The following is a 27,238-nucleotide window of genomic DNA, read 5'->3' on the forward strand; positions in this document are numbered from 1 at the left end:
TCTATTTTATTACGAGTTATTGTTAGTCTTACTGTGCCTAATTTATAAGTTAAATGTGCCTAATTTATAAAATAAGTTATCATAGGTATGTCTGTATAGGAGAAAATTTAGTATATAGGGTTTAGTACTATCCGCAGTTTTAGGCATCTGCTGAGTGTCTTGGACTGTATACCTCTCAGATGGTAGGGAGGGTTCCTGCGTCTCTCCACTTAACACTTTCTAGCTTGTGGTGTGGTATTTTTTGATATGATGCTTTACGTTTGTGTGATTCATAGTTATATTTCTAATGCCTAATAGTGGGCTAGTGTCAAAAGGCAAATTAAAAATCTGATTAAAAATAAAGATCTAATTGGCTTTTATTTGTGATTCCAGCATTGAATCGTACCTCATTCTATAAAACAGGATGGGTGTTCCAGTGAACTGAGGAGAGGAGCTTGACTTTATAGGCCAAAAAAAGGCTGAAGAAAGCAGAAATAAAGAATGAACAGCAGATTGGTCATTTCAGAATTACTTTCCTTACAGGGTTAAAACAGAGGAAGCTTTTCTTATTATCCCAGCTCAGGTTAAACTGGGCCTCTTCTGATTGGTGGCCATGAATCTCTTATTTTTGTTTTTTGTTTTTAATAGAAAACTGGCTTGTTTCAGAGCAGTTTTTTGTTTTGTTTTGTTTTGTTTGAAACAGGGTCTTGCTCTGTCGCCCAGACTGGAGTGCTGTGGAGTGATCTCAGCTCACTCACTGCAGTGTCAGCCTCCCGGGCTCAGGTGATCCTCCTGCTTCAGCCTTCTGAGTAGGTGGAACCACAGGAGTGTGCCACCATGCCTAGCTAATTTTTAAATTATTTGTAGAGATGAGGTCTCCATGTGTTGCCCAGGCTGGTCTCAAACTCCTAGGCTTAAGAGATAATCCTACCCAGGCCTCTCAAAATGCTGGGATTACAGGCATGAGCCACCGTACCCAGCTGAGTTCAGTTTAAGTGGTAGTTACCACAAGTGATTCCGTTCTGGTTTGGTCTGGTCTACTGGGGCCTAGTACAGGAGCTCAGTCCAAAATAATGTACCCCTCCCCACCCCCCCGTCCCCCTTAAACTGTGTTGAACAGTAGTAAATGCTTGAATGAATTGAAGAGTGGTTGATGTGGTCCAGATCGTTGCCTGGGTTATCAGATTCTCTGGCCAGGGACTGTTAGCCCAGAGGTATGGGCCACTCATGGATCTTTACAATGCCATATCAGGCATGGGTTCCTTTTTCTTTGTATTTTACTAGGCAGTTATTCATTAAATGGAAGAGAAAGAAAATATTATCTTATGATTCTTGTATTTAGGTCTGTGGTAAGTAATTTTTGAGTGAATAAAGTACTCAAAACTCGGAGAATTTCTCTTTATTTGCTCTCTCTTAGTATAATTAATACAGTTTTATTGAAATTAAAATGCACCTGGCTGAGAATGTGATACACATAGGTGTTCAGTGAATGTCAGCTAACGTTATTTTTGTTTTAGCTTACGCAGTATCTCTTCTGCTACTTGTTTTGTATTTATTTGTGTTTGTTTACTCTTCCCCACCAGATAAACTTTCTGGGGGGCAAAGACCTTACTATTTGACATTGTTTTTGCCTCACTTTCTATAAGAGGTCAATTATGTGTTGAATTGTATGGTGGGGCCAGCTAAAATGTGTTCATACTGGCTCTGACTTTAAAAGGTGTGGAACCGTTGTAGCAATGGGGTATCGAAGCTCAGATAGTCAACCTGAGAGACCAAGAAAGAGGAGAAACACAAAGATTGCTGTCTTGTTATGCTAGACATATGCTTTTTGCTAAAAAATTCATATTTGACATTCTTACGAGATATATTTCTCTGAATCTAGGAGTGGTTACATTTCTTTAGTGTCTTGCAATCTCATAAATAGAACGTTATACGTGAATAGTTAAAAACATTGGTGATGTGATCTCATCGATAGAAGTGAAAAGAAGAACATAGAATTTCAGCCTGGTTTAGGAGGTAAGGCTGGAAAAATAAGTGGGGAAATAGAGCTGTATCTCGAGCTAGCTTCTCATTTCTGGAAAACTAGAATTTGGAGGCTTACAAGAGATGTCAAGGACCAAAATAGTAAATCCAAATACAATCGGATTAGGATAATATTGATAGATTAACAGTGAGTCATTTAGATACAACCTGTTCTCAGGTTAAGTGTTTTCATGTAGCAGAATTCTCTATTTCATATTGATTTTGGATGTCGTGGATAAGTAAGATTAAAGGGCATATTACTAGGGAAAATTTTATTATCATTGACCTTGTAAAATGCCCTATAGTACAAAATTAGGTATCATGAGATAAACTCTGTCATTTCTCTCATCGGACTACAGAGAAATGTAACCTGAATGTGAAGTGAGCTGCTGACAAGGTGAATGGTCTGAAAGTATTTGAAATTACCTGCACTCATGTTGGCTGTCATAATGCTGCATGGTCCCCTCCTCCTCTTCCCCTCTTCTTTTTGGAAAAAGACTTTTTTTTTTTTTTTTTTTTTAACTAGGCAGTTATTTTTCCTGGCTTGACTTGTGGTCTGTGATTATTCTCTAAATTGTGACTTCCAGTGGTTTCATGATGTCATTTTTCTTTTCTTTTTTCCCTGAATGGTATAAATAATTTTTATTTAGTAGTAGTATTTTAATACTTAGGCCTAGAGACAGCAGGATTATATTTTGTTGCTACCATATTGAGGTCATTATTTGGAACCTGAGTGAACAAGGATAAGTACATCTGTGATGGGATTTTAGCGGGGAGAGGTCCTTAAAGATTACCCAGTCTCTTCCTCTAGTCAGTGATTTGTTCATTTATTCAAATATTTGAGTGTCTATATGCTTTTCTTTGCAGTATTTCTTTTCCCAGATGTTGGTAATAACACCTTCAGTACAACTATCTCAAGTCAAAAATCTTAGAAGAGTACCGTCCAACCTAGTAGCCACTAGCCACATGTTACTATTTAAATGAACATTAGTTAAAATGAAGTAAAATATGGAGTTCCTCACTCACATTAGCACATTTCAAGCTGGATCCATGTGGCTGGAGGCTGCCCTCTGGGACACTCACTGTGTAGAACATTTCCATCACTGCAGGACATTCATTTGGACAGCACTACCTCAGAGCACTCCTTGACTCCAGGGGAGTCAGCATCCTCATCCCCATCCACTTAATCTCCCGAGACCTACGTCTGTCAGATTTGTTCCCTTTAAAGAATCCTCCCTTGTCTTAGTTTAGGTCTTCATCACCTGTCTTCTGAATTACGGCTTAAATTCAGTGACCAGCCTTGTGAAGCTGTCCCTGCCGTTGCCCCTCCAGCTGTAGCCACCTTCTCCCTTGTGCTCTGTGCATCCCCCATATACACCTGTCAGAGCACTGGCCCCACGGAATGCTACATGGTTGTTTACAGACTTTTCTTCTTGTGAACTGAGAGGTTCTTGGGAGTCCAGGGTTGGGCTTTGGTTTTACCAGGGGGAGGGGCAGGCACAGTGACTGACACATAACTACGTATATATGTGTTTATTGAGCAGGTAGAGGCATGGATGGATGGAGGCCATAGCAGGTTGCAGTTTGAAGGCAAGAGACCTTTGGATACCTGGAAACTAGACGACAGGAGGGCATTTGTGACACAGGGAGCGTAACAGATGCAAGGCCAGAGGTAGGAAGTTACAGGGCAATTCTGCTTCTGGACAGTAGCCACAGGAGAGCACTGTCAGCACCATTCAGAGTGTAGCCATGTACGGAAATAGAATTGGAGTGATGGTGTTGCATAGAAGCATGCTTCCCTGTTCTGGCCAGTATTGCACCTCGTAGTAGAGGTGCTGTGTTTCCACTTAGCAGCCTTAACCTGTGACTTCAAAGGAGTTACTGATATGCTCTCCATTGTCAAATGAGGCTACGTATTCACAAAGTCTAGTTAATTCTTCAAGACTTTTATGGTTCTTGACTTATGTTAGAAATGTTAGCAGCTCAGCAGCAAAGAAAAAGGCATGTGTCCGTGCCCAAAAGGAGACAATCCAATGTAGATATTACTTACTTACTCCTTTTTTTTTTTTTTTTTGGTAGAGATGGGGTTTTGCCGTGTTGCCCAAGCTGGTCTCAAACTCCTGGGCTCGTGATCTGCCTGCTTTAGCCTCCCAGAGTGCTGAGATTACAGGTGTGAGCCACACCGTGCCTGGCAAGAACAGTTGCTTTCTAGTCAGACTCATCCTGACTCCTCTTTTTCCTAGCTGTGTGATCCTAAAAAACTCACTTTTTGATCCTAATTTCTTCATTTTTAAATGGGGATATTACCTGCCTGTGAGGACTAAGTTAAATGTATATGACATGTTAGCTCTATGCTTAGACCTGAGTAAAACATTTACCAATAATAGCTAATAACAAATAATAAGTCCATAGCCTTTCACACAAATGGGAAAATTCATAATTGTGTTTCACAAAGGAAGAGTTAACACGTGATTCTTAAACATAAATGGTCATCCAGAAAATACATAGGATGTTGGACATTTTCCTTGTCCTTAGGCATAGTTAGCTGGTTATAACCATCTCTTAAGTGAAATGTATAGGGCTGGTTACCCTCAAAATCATCAAGTCGAATCAGCTGATCTAGTAGAGGTAAAATTAGGCCTGGATAATCTAAACCCAGGGATAATTTTCTGTATTTGGAAATAAGGTGATCACTTATGCAGATTGCTTAGGAAAAAGCTCACTTTTCTCTTTTACTCAGCATTAAGAGCATGCAGTACAGCTGCTCTGAAGGAAGAGAAGAAAATTGTGTGCTGCTTTAGTTTTAAATAAGTAAAATAGGACGTATAAAATGGAGTATCGCTGAATGATCATTCTTCTTTTTTTTTTTTTGTACTGTTAAAAGGATGGTTGCGGTCTTAACTATGTGAGTTCTTAGAATCTACTGGCCTACATAGAATTCATGGGGGTCCAGATAATTCCTTTTAGTAGACTCAAAGTTGCTTTTCTTCCATAATGAAATGGCACAGTTATCTGTTTTCTCACGCCTGGACCTCCTTTCCCAAGCTTGATGCCTCCCACCCTTGTTTGACCTTCCTGAAGCTGCACCCCGCCCCACTTCTGGGCCGCTGTTGTCTCGCTTTCTTGCATCTACCTTATCGTATTAAAATTATCTGCATTTATTTGTTACCCTCACAAGACTGAGTACCTTCACAAACAGGCATTTTCTTATTCATTTTTATGTGTTCAATGTTTAAAGAGGGGCTGACTTCTACAAGATGCTTGGTACAGTCTTGCTGAGTGAATGGATGCATGTTCACTAAAATTTTCTTGTATGTATTCTTCCCAAGTAGACCATAATTCTGAGTAGGAAACTATGTCATGCTTCTTGTTACCTCATAGCTCTAGCACATTGGTATACAACATTGATCAGTTTGCTCTGTAGCGTTGCTGTTAATGTCCAGTGTCCTGGAAACACCTTCTAGGGTGTATTTGGCAGTTATTAAATCTGTTACTATTTTATCCCTGTAGCTACTATTAGAATATTTATAAAATGATCTCCAAGACTTTTATTGAATTTGAATATTGTTATGGGAAAAATCGATACAAATGCTCTTATTAGCTACAGTTCTTATGTGAATGATTACTATTATTTGATTCAGTCTGTAGGCCGTAACAAAACCTAAAATATATGTGTTGGTGAGTAAATGAATTGAGCAGTTCAGTTGAATACACTTAGACTTGACTTTTTCTTTTTCTGCCCTTCAGCTATTATTTACTGTGAGTCCTTGAAGTTAATTTCAGAGGTTTTTCAGGATAGGGGGTTGGAATTATACAGGATTTCACACACCTTATTAGCTCCTTACTTAAAATAATTAAAAAAGAACTAGTTCAGGGATTAGAGCTCCCTTGAAATTGTTGAAATGTGAAATGTGAATTTAAGACTTTCTTGAAGACTTGAATGCATTTTGCCGACTGGTAATTAATTTTTTTTTCTTTTCTTTATAGTTTTAGTTTTGATTGCTGTTAACTACTACTGATAACTGAGCCAAAGTGGTGATGCTACTTGAGGGGAATTTCTGCAACCCATAGTCAACGATTACATGGTAAGAGTGTGTGCCTTTTACCCTTAAAGCCATTTAATTTCTGTAACATAGTTTAGAAATTTAATTAGAAATAGAAATAGCATAAAATATTTTAATATTTTTGAATATTAAATATTTAATATTAATATACTTTAATATATAAATATTAACAGCAGGTAATATTTTAGAGCTTCAGATCCTAATTAATAGTTTGGGACATTGAAAGAGAAAAAAACTTGATATATTCACTTCCATGTTAATTTTTTTGTGTGAAAAACATGATTATGTAGTTTATGACTTATTAAGCTGAGATCTCAGTCTTCCTACCTCTGTTTTTGCCCATTTACTTTTTCTTTCCTGGAATTTAACCAATTCTTTGTTATCTGAATGTTTCTAGTAATGAATGGGTATGAGAAGTCAAGATTTAAAAACTTAAACCTAATCAGTTGGCCGGACACGGTGGCTCATGCCTGTAATCCCAGCATTTTGGGAGGCCGAGGTGGGTGGATCATGAGGTCCGGAGATCGCGACCATCCTGGCTAACACAGTGAAAGCCCATCTCTACTAAAAACACACAAAAATTAGTCAGGTGTGGTGGCATGTGCCTGTAATTCCAGCTACCTGGGAGGCTGAGGCCCGAGAATGGTGTGAACCCAGAAGGCGGAGCTTGCAGTGAGCCAAGATAGTGCCACTGCACTCCAGCCTGGCGACAGAGTGAGACTCCATCTCAAGAAAACCTCAAAAAACCAAAAGCGAACCTAGTCAGTTTTACTATAATTTACTCTGAACTGAGGTGGTGGTGATCGTGATAGTGGCTAAAATGAGGTTTTTGAATTATTTATGGATTTCAGTGAGCTGTCTTACTCTAATTTTAAGGGGTAATTGAGGAGCAATGAGACATAGCAGACTAGTAGGGCAAGTTATTTCTTTGAGCTTCACTTTCCTCATATGCAGAATACTATCATCTGTCTTGCCTGATTTATGGAACTGTAAAAATCAAATGAGAGGATGTATATGGAATTTTCCTTTTCTTTCTTTCTTTCTTTCTTTTTTCTTTTGGAAGGATAGGGAGAGAATAACACGTCTTTTGGTTTTAAGATGATATTGAAAGAGAACATAAGGTAGAAGAAAGGCTATTATACCAGAATTAGAAGCTGGAAGATTGATCTCTAATCCTAGCTTGCCTTGACCTTGGGCATATCGTTACATATTAATTTACCATAGGAAAATTGAACTTGATTTCCATACTTTCACTTTACAGGTAATTTTTCAGGAATGTATCTGTGTTCTCTGACCACAGTTTAATTAAGCTAGAAATCAGTATCACATACCCAAGAAATTCCAAAATATTTTGAAATTAATGATCACAGCCTGAAAATCCATGGTTAAAGAGGAGCTTACAAAGCAAAATACTTTGAATTGAATAAAAAGGAAAGCGTAATGTATCAAAATATATGCGATGCACCTAAAGCACTACTTTAAGGGGAAATTTATAGTGTTAAATGCTTATATTAGAAAATAAAAGTTAAATAGCTTTTGGGCTTTTCCTGTATGTCATGATGGGTTACAGGCTGATTGTAGTTCTGATAAATGGTTTCTTTCACTTCCTATCCAATTAATATGAAAAGGGGAGATAGTTAAATTTTTTTGTCAGGCAAGCATTTATTTTTTAACACGGATACTGTCTAGTATTTGTGTTCCACTTTATAGTTTTTGGGGGGCTTTCAGGTGTGTCATCTCACCACAGCCTTTTGAGATAACCAGGCAGATATTACTGCTTTCATATTTAGAATAAGGACTTGAGGCTTATGGAGGTCTCAGCTCTTGAAGAACTCGGGGCTTCTGTTTGCCACGCCATCTGCTTGTTTTGCTGCTGTGCTGCATTTCCAGGCCTTTTGTAGAAGCGCTATCTGTGTTCAGACTGTTGTAGGTGGCACACTCTGATTAGCTTGGTGAGGCAGATTCTGTTGGATGAGGGAATTCTCTAGGAGGAGTGCTTTTTCTTAGGCATTTCTGTTGGTGTTTGTATTATGCCCATCAGAGGTGGCCTTTTTTTAAGTACCGTTTTGGAGCTATGTCTATCTGGTTGCTAAATGTGTCTTTCCTGTCTCATTTCTTTTATCATGATATTTAGTCCTGTGTGTGGCTAACAGTCGACTTATTTTTACTTGACCTTCATGTTAGAATGTACATATTAAATAAATGTTCAGTGATCTCCTACTTTGTCATACTCAGATTATCTGTCGCCACAGATTCGTTTTTTTTTGGTTTTTGTTTTTGTTTTGATTTTTTTTGAGACGGAGTCTCGCTCTGTCACCAGGCTGGCATGCAGTGGTATAATCTTGGCTCACTGCAACCTCTGACTCCCTGGTTCAAGCGATTCTCCTGCCTCAGCCTCCCGAGTAGCTGGGGTTACAGGCACGTGCCACCATGTCCAGCTAATTTTTGTATTTTTAATAGAGACAGGGTTTCACCATGTTGGCCAGGATGGTCTCGATCTCCTGACCTTGTGATCCCCCTGCCTCTGCCTCCCAAAGTGCTGGGATTACAAGTGTGAGCCACTGTGCCCAGCCCACAGATTCATTTTTAAACTGCTTTATTGAGGAATAATTGACATACAGTAAACTATGCTTATTTAAAATGTATAATTTGATAAGTTATTTGAAATATGTATACACCCATGATACCATCAATGTAGTTGAACTGGTGACCGTTGTTTCCTCATGGCCCTTGGTCATTTTTCCCTTTTGTTTCCCTCCTACCCTCACATAACGGCTGCTCTGCTTTCTGTCCCTATAGATAAGTTTATATTTCCTAGAATGTTATGTAAATGGAATAATACAGTATGTAGTATTTTCGTCTGGCTTTCATTCAGCATAGAGATTCATCTCTTGTTGTTGCATGTATCAGTAGTTCATTCCATGTTATCATTGAATAGTACCTCACTGTATGGATGTAATGCAGTTTGTTTATCCATTCACCTGCTAATGGACACTTGGATTGTTTCTAGTTTTTGGCTGTTACAAATAAAGCTGCATGAACATTCATATATAAGTCTTTATGTGGGCACATGCTTTTATTTATTTTGGGTAAATATCTAGGAGTAGAATGGCTGGATCGTGTGATAAGTGTATGTTTAACTTTTTAAGAAACTTGCAAACCATTTTCCAAAGATTATTTTATTTCTCTTGAGCAGTGGATGATAGTTCCAGTTTATCCATGTTCTCATAAGCACTCTGTATGAACAGTCTTTTTAAGTTTAGCCATTCTCATCAGTGTGCAGTCATATCTCCTGCGGTTTTAATTTGCCTCTCCTTAATAACTAATGCTGTTGAGCATTTTTCATGTGCTTGCTTGCCATCTGCATGACTTCTTTAGTGAAGTGTCTGTTCAAATCTTGTGCCCATTTTAAGAAATTGGATACTTTATTATAGAGTTTCAAGAATTCTTTATATATTCTGTATCAGATCTTTATCAGATATATGATTTGTACTTTTATTCATTTTAATAGCATTTTTTTTCCTTTTTACCCCAGAATGAAATTTTTGGGAGCCATATGGGATTATTTTTTGGTTTTATTTTTTGCACTTTCCCCAACCCCCATAAAAGTAGTTACTCTTTGTCATCTTCTTCCTTTTCTTCCATTTTCTGGCAGGGCACTTAGTTTGTATTCTCTTTTTGGGGGGCTGTACATGAGTCAATACCTGTGCAGGACAGAAGACCCCTAATTAGTGAATATGTTTGCATGGCTGGGATGGTCAGCTCTTTATTTCTGGAGGCTGGAGATCTGCCATTCCAATTGTCATCAGTATTGACTCGTTGTCCCTGGGGTGTAGTCAAAGGCCTCACCTGAAGTACTACAAGGTCAGAAGCCAGAACAGGGCCAGATTCAGATTCAATGATGAAAGTGCTGGCGACAATTCACCAACATCCCTTGATTTTTACATGTTCATTTCTGATTGAATTGTATTGTGCTTACTGTGTGATTGTAATTTTCTGTGTGATTGCAGTTAACTTTTTTGTGTGACCTAATTCATAGCTTTTTTTCTTACAACTTTTCCGTGTTTTCTTTTTTAAATATGCATTCTCACATCTATGTATAACATTTTTAAAAACTATCAATTAACACTTGTTAATTGTATTATTCAAATCTTGGTCTTTGTTGGTTTCTGAGAAAAGTATGTTGGGTCTTCTACAAAAGGATAATAAAAGTTCATAATTGTCATTTTTAGTGTTTTTTTTTACCAATTGAATATGATAAGTGTCTTCCCCTCCATCTGTTTTTGTTGCGTTCACCTTGAGTTTCTCTTGTGTCTTAGAGCCTGACTCCCTTTCGTTGTTAGCATTTGCCTGGTGTATATTTTTAATCTCTTTATTTTTATCACTCCTAGTTATTTCATTTTAGATGTATTCTTGAATATTTATCTTACAAAACCCAAACAACTCGGTGTGTTGCTGCTTTGTTCAGTGGAGGCTGTTTGGTGAGTGGTAAGGACATGGACTGAGTCCAGGCTGCCTGGGGTTGAATTCAGGCACTGCATAAACTGGCTGTGTGGTGTCTGTCAAGTTTACTTAAATATTAGTGCCTGTTTCTTCCCTATACAATGGAAATATTAATAGTTTCTATCTCATTTTATAAGAATTAAATGAGCTAATATATGTAAAATTCTTGACAGTGCGTGGCACATTCTATAAGTGGTTTGGCTGTGTCCCCACCCAAAATCTCATGTTGAGTTGTAGTCCCCATAATCCCTACGTGTCAAGGGAGAGACCAGGTGGAGGTAATTGAATCATGGGGGCAGTCTCCCCCATAATGTTCTTGTGATAGTGAATTCTCATGAGATCTGATGATTTTTTAAGTGTTTGGTAGTTCCTCCTGCATTCATTCTCCCTCCGGCTGCCTTGTGAAGAAGGTGCCTTGCTTCCCCTTTGCCCTCCGCCATGTTGGTAAGTTTCCTGAGGCCTCCCCAGCCATGTGAAACTGTGATTCAGTTAAACCTCTTTCCTTTCTAAATTACCCAGTCTTGGGAGTATCTTTTTAGCAGTGTGAAAGCAGACGAATATGAAGTCTTAGCCATTAATAGTGAGTTCACCCATTAACACTTACTGTGATTATTTGGAAGGCCATAATCACTATTAATGCCTCCTTTTTGTTAAAAAAATTAATACTTTCTTGTCCATTGCTGACTTTATTACAATTTTTTCCTGTAATGGTTTGTTATTTATATATCCAGTATCTTCTAGTTGTTTGTACGAAATCAAAATATTGATCATGCAGATAACACCTGAATATATACGTCTTTTAAAAACTTGCAACACATTTGCAATTAAAGTACCCTTTGAGTCTCAGCTCTGTTCCTCCTCCCTTAGAATAATAAATTCATTATTATGAATTTGAGACATTTCCTTCTCTGACACACACTCTCTCGCTCTCTCTCTCTCCCCACCGTCTCCCCCACCTCCGCCCCCCCATCTCTTTCATATATGTAGGACTACATAGTACTTTTTACTAAATGGCATACTGTAATTATGAACTTTGTATTTTTCATTCACTGCTATGTTTTGGAGGACACTCCATATATATATTTATCTTGTTTCTTTTAACAGCTGCCTTTCCCCTATTGGTAGTCATTTCCAGTTTATCTCTATGTCAAACAGTGCTGCTGTGAACATTCTTGTACATGAATTCTGTGCACAAGTGAGAATGTTTCTCAGAATAAGAGATGGAAATGCTAGGGTCCATAGTATGCATATTCCTAGTTTTATTAGATATAATTCTTTCGAAGGACAATTTGATGGTTGGCTGCCATTTGTATTTCTCTGATGTAAATTGCCCAGATCTTTTCATTGTGGTTCTCCAACCACACATCTTGTGGCCACAGTCCTTCCTGTCATATTTTTGGCTTGTGGTTTCTTCCTTTAATCTCATCCCGTTGCCTTTCAACTTTGGAGGTTATCTATCATTTGTAGTCCTGTAGTATTGTTGCACATATTTTAAATGTACATCTTTTTCATCATTTCTGTGGGTTTGAAACAAAGGAGAAGCCTAGTCTAGGTGCTCTGTTTATTATATTCTATTTCTATAATCTTCCATTTCAAATTATATAATTTTTGAAAGGATTTCCTATGAATGAGCTAAGGTTATGCACATACATGCCATACACAACCTGCTTATAAGTGTCTCATTTTAATGGAAAAATATGCTTAGCATATGCTGCAGCCTTAAATGGAAAGTAGATTACATTTAATCCCAAATCAAGGAAATGGAGATTGTTGTTCTTCCTTGTCTGAAATGTCACCTTAAACTGCTGTTTTCCTTAGTTTACCCACAGCAGCATTTCTGTAAGTCTCCTTGGAGGCTGGGTATATAGTCTAGTCTTATGCACACAGCTTCCTGGCAGACATCAAATGGAATTTGACTTACCAGATGTCGTACTGAATCATGGTCTGCAGAGATGCGGATGGATCACATCCTTGGCTGGGGAAGTGGGGTGGATACAAATATCTGAGTCAACTCAGTGGTTAACCAAAGGTTAGTCATGTTATAAAAAGTCATGTATATCAAAAATGCAAAACAGAGTAAGATAGGGGGTCTGAAGCTTATGCATGCAATCAGCAACAAGGCAGTGTCAGGCTTTGAAGGACCAGACAAAACCATCTGTTTAATAAGATAATAAAATCTGATATAAAAGGAACCTTGGAAATGTAAACCACCTCCTTCCTTTTTGGTCAGAGCTGACTCTTAATGACAAATGATCAGGTGCTTAGAGGGTTAAGAATGGGGAGGGACCTGCTGGGATAGAGGGAAAGAGAATGAATAGAAGCATCATATTAGAAGTCAAGGATTACTTGAATACCAAAGCAGACAACTTTCCCCTCCTTGGCTGCCTTTTTATCCTGGTAAGACACAGAAATGAAGTAGCCTTGGCTTACTGGCATATTTATAAATGGGACCTGTAGGAAGCGTTTACAATGGGGATGTGGTGGGCAGAGCACCAGTGGAAGTGAGAGACCGAGATTCTAGTGTCTACTCCAGGATGCAGGAGATTTTGGGTCTCTTTGTCTTGATCTTTGATTGTAAAATAAAGTTATGCTAGATCTCCAAGGTTCCATTTATCTTAAAATTTTTTTTATTAAGTAGCTGATTTTGTCTGGCTGATCAAAACAGGAAAGAAAAATAGTTCCTGGTCAAAGCATCTCGGAGGTTCCTGGGTTAGTAATGTGCATCAGAATAAATTTTTATGCACAATAAAGGACTATAAAACAGATGTAGGTTCAAATATTAAATGTATTCTTGAATCCCACATGTTCTGAGTATCTAGTTAAATGGACACCATGGTCTAAAAGGACTTAGAAATAAAATATGGGTATATTTTAAAAATATTTTTTATCTAATAGGAATTTAGTAATTTATTTAACTTTAAAAAGTCTGAATTAAATGAACATAACACAGAGCATAAAAATTAATTGAAGCATAGATATGTAGAGGGTGGCAAGTTGTAGAACAGCAGCTTTTTTCAGAGCTCCCTTTACCCTGTCCATGGCTAGAAGAGAAGGGCAGGGAGACCAAAGGCTTGATCTTCACAGGCTCCCACACCACTTCTGTATCCCCACCCATGATACGTTGTTCTTCACTTTTACTGCGAGATTTCTTCCCACAACAGAGAAACTGCAAGACAGGAGCTAATGGTGAAAACCCTGGTGGAGAGAAATCTTGACCTAGACTTCAAATCCCTACCTTTTCAGTTAGAACCATATTAGCTTCTACCTGGAGGATCTTTATATGCCATTTTGTGGCCCTTGAAAGACAAACTGTGTCCCAGAATGTCCTCTAAAAATAGGTACTTGACAAAGGTTTTTCATTACATTATTCCATAGACACAAAGTTGCCTTTTTCTGGGAGACTTATTATTTAGTTGTTGAGGCTGTATAGCAAAAGCTAAGTGACGTTTTAAAATGGTGGAATGCTGCTTCTAAGCCTTGAGTGAGAGCTTCACTCTTCCATCCTCAAACGTCTGTTGAATAGCTTCCCGATGCTGAGCGGGATGCTGGGGGGTCTGTGATGCCGTGTCATCTCACATTCCCCACTGAGAATGGAGTATTTCTAGTTGCGTTTTAATTTCCAGGAATGAGACATACCTTTAATGTAGTGCTTATCACACTGTGTTGTAACTTTATTTATATGCCTGTCTCTGCCACTAAACCATTAGCATCTTGAGGAATGGGGTTTGTTTTATTTTCGTTTGTTCAGTTTTTGCATTTCCACTAACTAAAGCATCATGAAAACACACTGAATGTTTGGAGAGTAGGTGAATCTGATATGGTAGTTTCTGAAAGCCAGCTGAATGTCTAACTGAAAAGGAAAGTATGCCAGAGCTGGAGGGAACCCAAGAGAGCAAATCTGTTCTGCAGGAGAAGAAACTGAGGCCCACCTTGATGAAGAAACTGAGGCCCACCCTGATGAAGAAACTTGCACAGAGTCGTGTAGTGTTAGTGGCAGAACTTGGACTAGAACCCCGGTTCCCCAGTTCCTCGTCCTTTGCTGCTTCACTGTACCTCTCTGTCTCCCATCCTGTGGAAACATGCAGACCACATTTCAAAGAGCAAAGTGTGAACATTTGTCCCAGTGAAATGAGGTTGATTGAATTTTATGTGGTCTTTCTTCCTTCCCTCCCCCTAAATCACAACTTTTAATAAAGCTTTAAAAAGAAGCAGTGTGGCTCTAGAAGGCAGTGTGCGAAGTGAGGAGTTTAGGAAGCCGAGGCCCTTCCTTTGGCGATGGGAATGTTATGTTAGTGAGTATCTTTTGGGAGTTGTCAGTAGGCACTTAACTCCAAGCAGAGTGCTGTAGAGTGGAGGCAGGCAGACATAGCCCTTGTCCTTCAAAATGAGAAGGCCACACTGAGGGGAAAGGTCAGAGGAAGGGCTTGGGCCAGCATTGTGTCACTCTACTCTATGGGCCCTGGCTACTTTTGCTTGGGTCACTTTCATTCCGAGGGCAAAACTCATACATACAAGTAAAACATGGTTAAAAAGCCCAACATCTGCAGTATACACACATTTAGTTTTGTGTGTATAATATAGTCTGTGCCACATGTTTTAGTGCTATCGTGCACTGTGCTCTAATTACCTGGCATGCAGCAATCAGAGCAAAGGTTACCAGCACATAAGGACTAGAAGAGAGAATCATTAACACTGTCAGGTTCTGCAAACTGTGGTTGTTCTGAAAGCTCAAAGGTCAGTCTTTAATGGCTGCATAGTGGAGAAAGAAATCCACTACAAAATCTATTCAGTTAATTTTGTATAGTCAACTACCTCTACCTACCAGTAATATCGTTTTAAAATATGTAATAAAGACTTAATGCAGTTAACATGTTACTCTACATCCCATGAACCCTTACTGCGGTGGAGAATGACCACAGTTGTGGGCTTCAATTTATTTGCCCCATTACAGTGTATTCTATGCATGAAAGCTGTTATCCATGTTAATAGAGTAGTGGTGGTGTTCTTTTCTTTCCAGAATAGTCTGCTCACTTTGGGGTCTGCACACATAAATTCTTAAGAGTGTACTCATATGTTCACTCATTGAGAATATCAGTTTACTTAGCTGGGCGTGGTGGTGGGTGCTTGTAATCCCAGCTACTCGGGAAACTGAGGAAGAAGAATCACTTGAACCCGGGAGATGGAGGTTGCAGTGAGCCAAGATCGCACCAGTGCACTGCAGCTTGGGAGACAAAGCGAGACTTCGTCTCAAAAAAAAAAAAAAAATTCTGTTTACTGTTTCTTTCTTTTTTTGTGAAAATAGTTATCAGCTCAATGTCTTAACAAAAGAAGAAGCTGATATGTTACCCTTGTTCTTACTGTGAAGGTGGAGTTTCTCTTCCAATTAGGATATAAGAGAACATTGCTTCTATTTTAAGAAACAAAAAAGGCCAGATTATCTAGAAAGCAATAACTTTTCTTAAATCCCAAAGAGTGACAAGCCCATCTGAGAGTAGACAGGACACTTGAACTGTTTCACATTTAGCAGAGCACAGGGGGAACAGGTAACCATCATAGAAGTGCATAAGAAGAATTCAGCAAAAATTGTAATGCATTCTTAAGGTTGAGTATGGGCTAATGCATCAGTTTAGGATAACCAGGTACCCCAGATACAAGGGGAAGGTTACACTTACTCATAAGCTGTTTTCTACAGCCCTCCACTGGGTACTCTTAAGAAAGCTTATGAGCAAGCCTGGAGACTAGACAGAACCTCTTTTGATCGTGCTGTTCTGCGGGAGGTAATCTCAGCTGCCAATGGGAGACAGGCATGATGTAACACCTGCTTCCCCACAGCCTTCTCTCCTATGACAGAGTTCCCAGGAGGGCAACAAAACCTCTAGCCCATAGGACTCAGCAAAGATCTATTTCTGGCAGAGGTTTAGGAAACCCTCTTTCCTGCCCTGTGACCAGCAAGATCCTCTGCTTCTGGGACGAAGGGTAATTAATAGCAAAAGCAGGACAGACTCTTAGGCTCATAATCTTTCACTGATGCAAAGCAAAGTTCTCTTTCTGCTGCATGAGGGACAGGAACTCTTTCATGCCCAAGACAGGGACAAATATCAGGCAGAGTTTAGTTGCGCTGGAGAAGAGATGCACAGATCCTGAGAAGGCCCCACTCTGAGGTCCAGGTATATGGATCATTCCTAAAATTCAGGCTGGGCCAGGGAGAGCAAGGAGCCTAGCACCTGGTAACATAGCAATAACAGTCATCTCCGGAGAGCAAGAATGTAAAGAGGAATTTGTGTCACCTTTGTGACATAAATGTCAAGGAACTACAGGATGATCAGGAACACTGAAAAAAGTCTAGCACACTAGGCACAAGACAGCAGCCCATGGCTAGGGGATTTTGATGCTTGGTGTATCAGATAACAATAGCAGCCATCTCCCTCAAACCCTAACTAGGTTGACTCAATCAACCTTAGTAATGGCTTGCTAGAAGAACATGTGAATTCATTGTTGGACAAGAAATACTGTTTACTTAGTCTCTACTGCTTTGCAAATGATATCCAGCATTCAGCACAAAATTATGAGACAAAAGCAAGAAAGAATGACGTGTTGTAAATCAAGAGATAAAGCAATCAGCAATCAATGGAAACAGACTCAGAGATAACTTAGATATGGGAACTTAAAAATAACTGTGATTAATGTATTGAAAAATGTATTGAGAAAAGTCTATATCAACAGAAATAAGGAAACAAGTTTTTAAGAGTTAAATGGAAACTGTTGGAAATGTAAAAACAAATTGGGTTTATTAGCAAACTGGATGTAGCTGAGAAGATAATGAAAGCTAAATCAGCAGAATATAAAAAGGAACAGTGAAACAAAAGAAGAAACAAGGAAAGAGGAAAGTGGAGTGGGGAAGGGGAGGGATGACAAAACCGAGCATCTAAGAACTATGGAACAGTATCAGTAGTCTAACACACATGTAATTGGAAACCCAGAAGGAAAAGAGAAGATACTGTCCAGAAAAAAATACTAGAAGGCACAGTTGCTGAGAATTATCCCAAATTAATGAAAGACAGGAAACAACTAATAAGACAAACAGATCCAAGAATCTCAGAGAACCTCAAGCAGGATTTTTTTTTTAAGAACCCTCCAAGTTCTAGAAACACTGGAATCAAGTTGCTGAAATACCCAAGGTAAAGGGGAAAGTCTTGCAGGCAGCCATAGTTTAAAGAAAATGAAACATTACAAACAGAGGAACAAGGGTAAGAATAACAGCAGACTTCTTGTCAGAGACTATGAAAGTCATTAAGACAGTGAAATAACATTTTTAAAGTATCAAGAGAAAAAGCTCAAATCCTGTCAATGCATAATTCTATACCCAGCAAAAATATATTTTTAAATTAAAGGCCAAATAAAGAATGTTTCAGACAAACAAAAGCTGAGGGAATTTATTGCCACAGATCTGCACTGTAAGAAATGAAAGGAAGTTCTTGGGCAGAAGGGGCATCAGATGGCAGTTGGGATCTAAACAAAGAAATGAAGAGACCCTGAAATGGTAAAAGAGAATAAATATGTTATATTTTTTCTTATTTTTAATTACATTAATTGATAATTGTCCAGAGCAAAAACAATAGTAATGTGGGGTTTATAAGAGGTAAAATATATGACAACATTGGACAAAGCATGGAAGAAGAAAATGGAAATATACTGTTTATATTAGGGGGTCTCCAGAGAAATAGAACATATAGGATATATAGATTTATGAGGAGATTTATTATGGAATTTGGCTCACACAATTATGGAGGCTGAGAAGTCCCACAATCTGCTGTCTACAAACTGGGGACCCAGGAAAGCCAGTGGTGTAATTCATTGTGCCTAGCTGATGGTGTAACTCCCAGTCCATTACCAAAGACTCGAGGACCTGGGATTGGGAAGGTGGTGCAGGTGTAAGCTTTGGAGTCTGAAAGCCTGAGAACCAGGAGCTCCAATGTCTGAGGGCAGGAGAAGATGGATGTCCCAACTTAAGAAAGAGAGAGAGAGAGAAAATTCATCCTTCCTCCACTCTTTTGTTCTGTTCAGGTTCTCAGTGGATTGGATGATGCCCACCCACCTTGGTGAGGGTGGATCTTTTTTTACTCAGTCCACTGATTCTAGTGCTGATGTCTTTCAGAAGCACCCTCTCACAGACTCACCCAGAGATAATGTTTCAGCAGCTCTGGGTATCTCCTAGCCCAGTCAGCTTGACACATAAAATGAACCATCACATTATTCTAAAGTTACAGTGTTCTCACACTATGCATGAAGTTGTTCAGTATTATTCGAAGGTAGGTGTGATAAGCTAAAAATGTATATATCTATAGTAAGCTCTAGAGCAACTACTATGAAAAACGTAAAAAGAATAAAAACCAGTTATGGAGATGAAATGACATCATAACAAATAACTGAAAGAAAGCAGAAAAAGAGCTTTTGGACCAAAGAACAGGTGGGACAAATAGAAAACCACTAGCAGGATGTGTTAAAGAAAAAATTATTTAATAAGACTTGTTAAAGCATGGTAAAGACTTTTATTCAGGACCATTGCAGAAGGTAGAGGAGCCACTGCAACAGCATCTTGCAGTAGGGGAGAGAGATTGGGTTCAACTCTGAATACAGCATGGGCAAGTGGGGACTTATAGCCAAGGATCAGTGAGAGGGTCAGTGGATGGAAAAGTACTAAGAGGAGGACGTCAGGGGTTAGGAGAATTCTGGCTGACGCCTAAGAGGATTCTTGCTGAAGATAGCCAGGGTGATGCGATGTCATCTGGGGGATGGTGGACAGTTAGGAACCTGATGAGATATTGAGGATAAACAAATTTTGAGGATGGCAAGGAATGTTCTTGCTAAACACATTTAGCAGGGGTCTTTGCTAGAAACTGAATTTTACAAAGAAGGTGCACAGATGGGCCTAGCAGAAGGTTGAGAAGCCTGACTGAAGTTTGGCCAAGCAAAGAATCTTTGTCAGATGGAAGGTTTAAATTCAGCCACATCAACAATTACATTGAATGTAAATGATCTAAACACCCTAGTTAAAAGTCAGAGATTGTAAAATTGGATAAAAAAGCAACACAACCGTATGCTCTCCAAAATAAATTCTCTTTAAATACATAGAAACAGAAAGGTTAAAATTAGAAGGAAAAACTTGTAAACACTAATCAAAATAAGGAATGACCGTTATATCAAAGTAGACTTTGGAACAAGGATTATTATTAGGGGTAAATGGGACATTACATAGTGATAATGGGATCATTTCCCCAAGACGACTTAATAATATTAAATATGTGGCTACATTCATCAACAGATCTTTAAAATACAGAAACAAAAACTGATAGAACTCAGGGGAGAAGTTGACAAATACACAATTATTGTTGACGTCTTCAACAACTCCTCTCTGAGGACAGTAGGAAGTAAAATTCGCTACCCAATTTGCTATAAACACATATAAATGTTGAATAGAGTATAACCAAGAAAGTGGAAAGTAGAAAGCACATTGATATGATTTTGAAATTCTTTAATCATTTGGCTTTAATTGGAAGAGTACCAATTGGAGAAGTTCAGTGCCAGTATTCAGGCATTTAATTGTACAACATGTAAAATTAGAGGAGAAATTTAGGTTTAGATTAATTGCATGAGAAATAAAATTAGAGGACAAATGTTAGTATCTTATTTTGGTAATATAAAATTAATTAAAATTATATTACTATCAACATCTTATACTATACTTTTTTTTAAATTTTCATGTGAGCCTCTCAACAACCTGTAAGGCAGGCAGGGAAGGTGTAACTAGTATTACTGCACAGGGACTCAAGGAGTTATTTTGATAGGGTAATATATAAATCAGAGGTGGGGTGTACATTTATTGCTGTGCATGCAACATTGTCTACCCCATTTCCTGTAACTAATATCCTCAATATCTATCTGGTTCTTTGTTTTGGTTTTTCATCTATACCTAGTCAAAGTTTATATGTGTCACTGTTTATTCATTCAGAATACATTTGAGGATACATTGGGGTGGGCTGGGGGGACGTGAAATGTGGTAGGTGTTGTAGTAATGAAGGGACAATTAAAATGAAGGCTAAGAATTCTTAAGAGAATCCTCGCAAATGACAGTAGGAAGTAAAATTAGCTACCCAAGTTGCTATAAACACATACAAATGTTGGATAGAGTATAACCAAGTATGTGTGTATGCACGTATATATGTATATATTTATATTTAAAATAGATATACCTAATGCTAGATGACGAGTTAGTGGGTGCAGCGCACCAGCATGGCACATGTATACATATGTAACTAACCTGCACAATGTGCACATGTACCCTAAAACTTAAAGTATAATAATAAAGAAAAAAAACCCTAAAAAAATAAAAAATAAATAAAATATATATGTATTTTAAAACATTGCCATGCTTGAACGAATCAGCAATCTTCCCTAGGTGTTAGGAGCTGAGAGAGTTGGAGGGAAGATGCTTAGAGCTAGAGGCCAGGGTTTAATGCTGCCCGTACATGGAAATGTGTTTCAGGCCAACCTGATGGAATGAGCTAGAACTGAGACCTCAGAATAAACGCTGGGATGTTCAAAGGGCTGTCAAATCCCGTAAAAGTTGGGTAGAAAACCTGCGCTCGCCAATCCTGAGAAATAGCTTGCCATCTGCCTGGGGCTCCAAATAGTAAGAAAACAAAACAAACAAATGTGTTAGGGAGAAATTAGAACTGCAGTCTTGGCCAGGGGCACAGCAAAAGAAAACATAAAATTGTTCTACAAGGAAACTTTTCTAAAACAAGGTGCAGAGAACAACCCCGTACCCCCACCATGAGAAAGAGTTTGCAGTAAGAGGTTAGACACGCTAGCAAGTGTCAGCAGGTGCTGCACATGTGTGAGGGCACATGCACACAGAGAATTAGCACAGCAAGTATGAATTAAGGTAGGTAATTAAGCTACCTGGCTCCTCCCAGGAGGAGATGCCAAGGTAGGATTACAAGTTCAAGGATCCTGAATGGATCACCTGGGTTCCTTCCTGCCTCCTTTGCATGAACACAGTCTTACCTCTTCCTGCTGGCTGGAGTCAGTTTCCTCTGCCAGTACGGAGATTCCTCTTTTCATTTTCTATTCCATGGTAACATGAGTCCAAAGTACCGTGGTGGCATCCAGAACTTGCAGTTCAGTGGGATCTTTGCCTTGTTCCTGCTAAGTGTGTGTCCCATTTCAGACCCCCAGCCCTGCAGTGTCCACTGGTGCAGAATGGGAAGCACAAAGTTCCCCTGGGCTGTTGGTGGTGATCATTAAGTAGGGCTTTTCTTGCCTCCAGCCCTAGGCGCCTAAGCCCACATGTCCTCCTCCTTGGGATCCCACTGCCATCTAGAGTAGAGGCCTCTGATGTATAAGTGTACTGTGTTGTGGAGTATGACCATCCTTTCAGAGTGTCTGGCAAGCTTGTGCTTCAGTGTGCCTTGAAAAGGCTGGCCCAGCGTTCATTGGGATGGACCCACGTTGGGTGGTTTGATATGTGATGTGACCATTGAATCCTGTCGACGGGCCCACGCTCGACGTCCTTCACTGTAAAATGGGTCCCCTCGTCAGATGCGATGATGTGTGGGGTCCATCAGGCTGATAATTCTGGGTGGATTTCTCGATGATGCAGGCTGGCGGATTTTGCCTGCTTTGTGTTCAGTGTCTCTTTGGTGGGAAACTTTCCAGTGGAGGTTAACAAGTGATACAGAAATCTTCACCCTGTGCCCACTCCCGAATTTCTACCCACATGGCCTTTATCCAGATCTCCTTGTTCCTCATCTTCCAGTTCTTTTTATTTCAGTACCTTGACCATACAACCAGGCTGTTGGCCACTGCCTACACATCTGCACGCATTTCAGATCAAGCTACGTGGTGTCATGAACTGGTGTCCTGCCCACAGCTCCACCTGCTGGGAAGATTTTCCTTTCCACTGTCTCTGAGGGCCATCCTGAGTACTGCTGCAGCACACACAGTCCATTTTTGACTAACACCATGTGCTGAGCTGATCCGTCTGAAAAACCAAGCTCAGGCTTTCCTTCCTCCTTCCCCTGGATGTATGAGTCTGCTGCCTGTGTAACCTAGGCACACAGGGGAGGGGCACTACAGCTCTTGGGGGTGACTTGGAGGTCTGGGCTTCCTGCTCATGGGACTCACTTGTATCCTGTGGTTCTACTGTGGTTCAATCTTGAATGTCCCATTTCTATTTTATGGTCAACTGCTGCTAGTTTGAATTAATAACTTGACTGACAGAACTTAGCTCATTCTGGGGAGCTTTGCATGCCTGGACCCCTGGTTCTCTGTGATCTCTACCAGGTCTTGGTAATATAGTACATTTAATACTCTGATGTGATGGCAGGTCCTAGGGCCTTGCCTTTGATTCTCCTGCTGGAGCTTGCCACAAACTCCATATTGTCCTGTTTTCCTTATTTTTTAAATTTTTCTTTTATTTTTATTTATTTATTTTTTGAGTCTCAGGGCATTTATTTTGTAAGGAACATGTTTGAAAAGGGGCATTTTAATTATCCTGTAAATGTTTTTACCTCAGCAATAATGTTTAATATAGCTAGTAATCATGGCTCTCAGGCATGATGAGTTTTACTGTTGTTAAGTTTTGTTTTGTTTTTATACTTAAAGTTCTAGGGTACATGTGCACAACATGCAGGTTTGTTACATAGGTATACATGTGCCATGTTGGTTTGCTGCACTCACTAACTCGTCATTTACATTAGGTATTTCTCCTAATGCTGTCCTTCCCCCAGCCCCCCAACCCCCGACAGGCCCTGGTGTGTGACGTTCCCTGCCCTGTGTCTGAGTGTTCTCATTGTTCAATTCCCACCTATGAGTGAGAACATGCAGTGTTTGGTTTTCTGTCCTTGTGATAGTTTGCTGAGAAGGATGGTTTCTGGCTTCATCCATATTCCTGCAAAGGACATGAACTCATCCTTTTTTGTGGCTGCACAGTATTCCATGGTTTATATATGTCACATTTTCTTAATCCAGTCTATCATTGATGGACATTTGGGTTGGTTCCAAGTCTTTGCTATTGTGAATAGTGCCGCAGTAAACATACGTGTACATGTGTCTTTATAGTAGCATGATTTATAATCCTTTGGGTATATACCCAGTAATGGGATCGCTGGGTCAAATGCTATTTCTAGTTCTAGATCCTTGAGGAATCACCACACTGTCTTCCATAATGGTTGAACTAATTTACACTCCCACCAACAGTGTAAAAGCATTGCTATTTCTCCACATCCTCTCCAGCATATGTTGTTTCCTGACTTTTTAATGATTGCCATTCTAACTGGTGTGAGATGGTATCTCATTGTGGTTTTGATTTGCGTTTCTCTGATGGCCAGTGATGATGAGCATTTTTTCATGTGTCTGTTGGCTGCATAAATGTCTTCTTTTGAGAAGTGTCTGTTCATATCCTTTGCCTACTTTTTGATGGGGTTGTTTTTTTCTTGTAAATTTGTTTGGTTCATTGTAGATTCTGGATATTAGCCCTTTGTCAGATGAGTAGATTGCAAAAATTTTCTCCCATTCTGTAGGTTGCCTCTTCACTCTGATGGTAGTTTCTTTTGCCATGCAGAAGCTCTTTAGTTTAATTAGATCCCATTTGTTTATTCTGGCTTTTGTTTCCATTGCTTTTGATATTACTGCACAGGGACTCATGGAGTCCTGAAGTCCTTGCCCATGCCTATGTCCTGAATGGTATTGCCTAGGTTTTCTTCTAGAGTTTTTATGGTTTTAGGTCTAACATTTAAATCTTTAATCTGTCTTGAGTTAATTTTTGTATAAGGTATAAGGAAGGGATCCAGTTTTAGCTTTCTACATATGGCTAGCCAGTTTTCCCAGCACCATTTATTAAATAGGGAATCCTTTCTCCATTTCTTGTTTTTGTCAGGTTTGTCAAAGATCAGATGGTTGTAGATGTGTGGTGTTATTTCTGAGGCCTCTGTTCGGTTCCATTGGTCTATATCTCTGTTTTGGTACCAGTACCATGCTGTTTTGGTTACTGTAGGCTTGTAGTATAGTTTGAAGTCAGGTAGCGTGATGCCTCCAGCTTTGTTCTTTTTGCTTAGGATTGTCTTGGCAATGTGGGCTCTTTTTTTATTCCTTATGAACTTTAAAGTAGTTTTTTCCAATTCTGTAAAGAAAGTCATTGGTAGCTTGATGGGGATGGCATTGAATCTATAAATTACCTTGGGCAGTATGGCCATTTTCACAATATTGATTCTTCCTATCCATGAGCATGGAATGTTTTTCCATTTGTTTGTGTCCTCTTTCATTTTGTTGAGCAGTGGTTTGTAGTTCTCCTTGAAGACGTCCTTCACGTCCCTTGTAAGTTGGATTCCTAGGTATTTTATTCTCTTTGTAGCAATTGTGAATGGGAGTTCACTCATGATTTGGCTCTTTGTTTGTCTGTTATTGGTGTATAGGAATGCTTGTGATTTTTGCACATTGATTTTGTATCCTGAGACTTTGCTGAAGTAGCTTATCAGCTTAAGGAGATTTTGGGCTGAGACAATGGGGTTTTCTAAATATACAATCATGTCATCTGCAAACAGGGACAATTTGACTTCCTCTTTTCCTAATTGAATACCTTTATTTGTTTCTCTTGCCTGATTGCCCTGGCCAGAACTTCGAATACTATGTTGAATAAGCATGGTGAGAGAGGGCATCCTTGTCTTGTGCCGGTTTTCAGAGGGAATGCTTCCAGTTTTTGCCCATTCAGTATGATATTGGCTGTGGGTTTGTCATAAATAGCTCTTATTATTTTGAGGTACGTTTCATCAATACCTAGTTTATTGAGAGTTTTTAGCACAAAGGACTGTTGAATTTTGTCAAAGGCCTTTCCTGCATCTATTGAGGTAATCATGTGGTTTTTGTCGTTGGTTCTGTGTATGTGATGGATTACGTTTATTGATTTGCATATGTTGAACCAGCCTTGCATCCCAGGCATGAAGCTGACTTGATCATGGTGGATAAGCTTTTTGATGTGCTGCTGGATTTGGTTTGCCAGTATTTTATTAAGGATTTTCACATTGAAGTTCATCAGGGATATTGATCTAAAATTCTCTTTGTTTATTGTGTCTCTGCCAGGCTTTGGTATCACGATGATGCTGGCCCCATAAAATGAGTTAGGGAAGATTCCCTCTTTTTCTGTTGATTGGAATCGTTTCAGAAGGAATGGTACCTGCTCCTCTTTGTACCTCTGGTAGAATTAGGCTGTGAATCTGTCTGGTTTTGGACTTTTTTTGGTGGGTAGGCTATTAATTATTGACTGAATTTCAGAGCCTGTTATTGGTCTAGTCAGAGATTCAACTTCTTCCTGGTTTAGTCTTGGGAGGGTGTATGTGTCCAGGAATTTATCCATTTCTTCTAGATTTTCTGGTTTATTTCCGTAGAGGTGTTTATAGTATTCTTCGATGGTAGTTTGTATTCCTGTGGGATTGGTGGTGATACCCCCTTTATCATTTTTTATTGTGTCTATTTGATTCTTTTCTCTTTTCTTCTTTATTAGTCTTGCTAGTGGTCTATCAATTTTGTTGATCTTTTCAGAAAACCAGCTCCTGGATTCATTGATTTTTTGAAGGATTTCTTGTGTCTCTATCTCCTTCAGTTCTGTTTTGATCTTAGTTATTTCTTTTTTTTTTTTTTTTTTTTGAGGCAGAGTTTTGCTCTTGTTGCCCAGGCTGGAGTGCAATGGCGTCATCTCAGCTCATCACAACCTCTGCCTCCCGGGTTCAAGCAATTCTCCTGCCTCAGCCTCCTGAGTAGCTGGGATTACAGGCATGTGCCACCACGTCCGGCTAATTTTTTGTATTTTTAGTAGAGGTGGGGTTTCTCCATGTTGGTCAGGCTGTTCTCAAACTCCTGACCTCAGGTGATCCGCCCACCTCGGCCTCCCAAAGTGCTGGGATTAAAGGCTTGAGCCACCACAGCCGGCCGATCTTAGTTATTTCTTGCCTTCTGCTAGCATTTGAATTTGTTGCTTCTTGCTTCTCTAGTTCTTTTAATTGTAATGTTAGGGTGTCGATTTTAGATCTTTCCTGCTTTCTCTTGTGGGCATTTAGTGCTATAAATTTCCCCCTACACACTGCTTTAAGTGTGTCCCAGAGATTCTGATATTTGTGTCTTTGTTCTCATTGGTTTCAAAGAACATCTTTATTTCTGCCTTCATTTCGTTATGTACCCAGTAGTCATTCAGGAGCAGGTTGTTCAGTTTCCACACAGTTGTGCGGTTTTGAATGAGTTTCTTAATCCTGAGTTCTAATTTGATTGCACTGTGTTCTGAGAGACAGTTTCTTGTGATTTCTGTTCTTTTACATTTGCTGAGGAGTGCTTTACTTCCAATTATGTGGTCACTTTTAGAATAAGTGTGATGTGGTGCTGAGAAGAATGTATATTCTGTTGATTTGGGGTGGAGAGTTCTGTAGATGTCTATTAGGTCCACTTGGTGCAGAGCTGAGTTGAAGTCCTGGATATCCTTGTTAACCTTCTGTCTCGATCTGTCTAATATTGACAGTGGGGTGTTAAAGTCTCCCATTATTATTGTGTGAGAGTCTAAGTCTCCTTGTAGATCTCTAAAGACTTGCTTTATGAATCTGGGTGCATCTATATTGGGTGCATAT

At 39.3% G+C, this 27,238-nt stretch overlaps 1 protein-coding gene across 2 annotated transcripts in view; it reads left to right on the forward strand.

Annotated features, from left to right (window-relative positions):
• Positions 1–27,238, forward strand: part of WASF3 (WASP family member 3) — a 131,274-nt gene that overhangs the window by 49,299 nt on the left and 54,737 nt on the right. For both annotated transcript variants that reach the window (XM_034936480.3, XM_034936482.3), the window contains exon 2: positions 5,989–6,086. The gene's annotated coding sequence lies outside the window, so the exon portion shown is untranslated. The remainder of the gene's footprint in view (positions 1–5,988; positions 6,087–27,238) is intronic.

Source organism: Pan paniscus, chromosome 14 (assembly GCF_029289425.2).
Source record: "Pan paniscus chromosome 14, NHGRI_mPanPan1-v2.0_pri, whole genome shotgun sequence".
In the NCBI taxonomy this organism is placed as follows: Eukaryota; Metazoa; Chordata; class Mammalia; order Primates; family Hominidae; genus Pan; species Pan paniscus.